At 43.8% G+C, this 2,808-nt stretch overlaps 2 protein-coding genes across 2 annotated transcripts in view; one reads left to right on the top strand and one right to left on the bottom strand.

The window, feature by feature from the left end:
- The window catches only part of LOC117938305 (histone-lysine N-methyltransferase EZH2-like), a 10,149-nt gene that overhangs the window by 5,764 nt on the left and 1,577 nt on the right, over positions 1-2,808 (bottom strand). The window lies entirely within an intron of this gene.
- LOC117937865 (histone-lysine N-methyltransferase EZH2-like) overlaps positions 1,364-2,808 on the top strand; it is a 10,068-nt gene continuing 8,623 nt past the window's right edge. Inside the window, exon 1 of the mRNA XM_034862111.1 lies at positions 1,364-1,767. The gene's annotated coding sequence lies outside the window, so the exon portion shown is untranslated. The remainder of the gene's footprint in view (positions 1,768-2,808) is intronic.

Genomic DNA, 2,808 nt, shown 5'->3' with positions numbered 1-2,808 from the left:
GGGGGGGGGGGGGGGGCATTTCAGGACAAAAAGAGCAGAAATGATTAATTATTTTGACTAATAGTTAAGATCAGAGGAATGAAAGTGAACAGTTGTATTTATAAAGAGCGTTGGAAGGAATCCAATCCATTTTTATGGTAATTTGGCTAAAAAGAAACTCATATTTCAGATATAGACATTTTTTAAAGGGTCAGATTTGACCCGGGATAACAGGAGGGATAAAGTGTTGAAGGCAGTGTGAAGCTGTCAGCCAATGGCTGTCTGGAAGGGGCGGGACTTTGCAAGTTTGAAAAAACTTTGCAACCCTTCTCCATAATAATACATCATGCCCTTGTCCTTGCTTCACAGCCACATGCTTCAAGTGTGTGTGTGTGTGTGTGTCTGTATATGTGTGTCTGTCTGTATACGTTTGTGTGTGTGCGTGTGTGTGTGTATATGTGGTTGTATGTGTGTCTCTATGTGTCTGTATATATGTGTGTGTGTCTATGCGTGTGCGTGTGTATGTTGTTGTATTTGGGTCTCTGTGTGTCTGTATATGTGTGTGTGTGTGTGTGTCAGTCTGTCTGTCAGTGTGTATGTGTGTGTGTGTGTGTGTGTGTATATGTGTCTGTATACGTGTGTATGTGTGTGTGTGTGTGTATATGTCTCTGTATACGTGTGTGTGTGTGTGTGTGTGTGAGAGATAGATGCACTTTTTAGAACAGAGTTTACAAAGAGCTTTGACAGACAAAAACAAGGCAACAGCAGGACATCCAGAGGTCAGCACAACAACACAAGGTAACAGTAGTAAATAAAGACATTAGGGTAAATAAAGACATTAGGGTAAATAAAGACATTAGAAAGAGAAGGAAAAACAATGGAAAGGCAAATTCCATGCAAGTCTAAACTTATGTTATGGATATGTTTATTTTTATTGTCTTTATGTTGTCTTTTCTCTGCTATGTTTTGCTGGCAAACAATTAATCTATGAAAGAAAAAACACATTAGAGCAAAGTGCTGCAACAGGTGAGAACATAAATGAATAAATATTGCAATAAAAATATGTAAAATACACTATAATGGGATGATCTTTCTGCCACGAACATGAATCAAACTGACACCAACACTGGTGCTTAATTAAAGATGAATACTAATGGTTAATAATGAAATTAAAAAACAATCTATTCTGTGTTTTTTATTTATTTTCTGTTGACATCTGAGGGAACAAAGAAATCCTGTCCACATGTCCCCGTTGTAGGCCACCCCAGCGCAGCTCTAAACGCTCATTGGCTCACACGTTGATGCAACCTAAACCAATCGCGTCACACCACACTGAGAAGCCGCAACGTCGGCTTCTGTGATTGGCCCAGGCGTTTGGCGCCTCTTGAATCTGCCGAAGCCGTAGTGGGCGTTGAGTGCAAGCAGTTTGAACCGTAGCGGTGCCGAGGCGGAAACATTGGATTTGGACGAGTTGTTTTTAGCCAGAGTGACATTAAACACCGTGATTCACATCCACAAACTCTGTCTTTTACATAGCCGTGTTCAAAGTAAAAGGAACGGCGTGTTTTTTTGGTCTGTTTGCCGACTCTCGCAACGTAAAGCCGGCAAAGTGAGTCCCTCCTCTTCCGAAGCTAACCGCTAGTTAGCCGCCGAGCTAGCGTTCCAGCTAGCCGAAAACACGGAGCTAGCTAACGGTAATCCCCCGACACAAAGGACGATTTCAACCGGTGTTTTAATCGCATCGATCCCGCATAACCCCGGTGAATGAGCACTGAGCCTCCTGTGCAGGTAAGAGGAGCTGTCAGTGCTGTTGTCCTGTTGTTTCCAGAGGTACAGACGGTCTGTCCTCGAGGCTAATCTCTTTGTTAACTAACCGACAGTTAGCGTTAGCTTTAGCTTTAGCTCGCCGGGGTCGCGTGCCAACATTTTGTATCTGTCAAGATTCAAGATGCTTGTTGTCAGACCGGTTTTACGGCTGCAGACGTGTGGAAAAGCTTATGTTTGGAGACTATTAAAAAGACATTAAGTAGAACTTGTAAGGGACATATTAAAATATAATTAAATAAGTACATAAATAGTAAGAAAAAAGGGGTTATTGCCATCAAAGCAACGACTGTAAAGGAAATGAAGGGAGCCGTTGATGTAAAATATATAGGAAGCAATACAAATATTACGGTAAAGAGCTGCAAAAGAAACTATTGCACATGAAATGAGTATTGCACAGAGACAGTGGGTCACAATGTATTCCCTCCTAGATAAGTTGTTTTTGTTTATGACAGAGAGGAATCTTAAGGAGAGACAGGGAGAGTGAATACTGACACTGGCAGGTAAGGCGCACCTTAGTGGGAGCACGTGACAGGTGTCAGAGATGTCAGGATGTTGGCAGACTTGGTGACAACATCAGCATGCTCGGTCTCAACCCGTCAAAGTCTCAGTCTTGTCTTGGTCTCAACCCCTCAAAGTCTCAGTCTCAAGGTCTCGGTCTCAACCCCTCATGTCTCGGTCTCAAGGTCTCGGTCTCAACCCCTCAAAGTCTCAGTCTCAAGGTCTCGGTCTCAACCCCTCATGTCTCGGTCTCAAGGTCTCGGTCTCAACCCCTCAAAGTCTTGGTCTCAAGGTCTCGGTCTCAACCCCTCAAAGTCTCGGTCTCAAGGTCTCTGTCTCAACCCCTCAAAGTCTCGGTCTCAAGGTCTCGGTCTCAACCCCTCAAAGTCTCGGTCTCAAGGTCTCTGTCATGTTTTGGTCTCAACCCCTTGAAGGCTGTCTCAACCCCCTCAAAGTCTCAGCCTTGTCTCGCTCTCACCCCCCTCAAAGTCTCGGTCTTGTCTC

The sequence above is a fragment of the Etheostoma cragini genome, chromosome 22 (genome assembly GCF_013103735.1).
Source record: "Etheostoma cragini isolate CJK2018 chromosome 22, CSU_Ecrag_1.0, whole genome shotgun sequence".
Taxonomy (NCBI): Eukaryota; Metazoa; Chordata; class Actinopteri; order Perciformes; family Percidae; genus Etheostoma; species Etheostoma cragini.
Note: the sequence above shows the minus strand (reverse complement) of the source record. Positions and strands in the feature narration are given on the sequence as shown.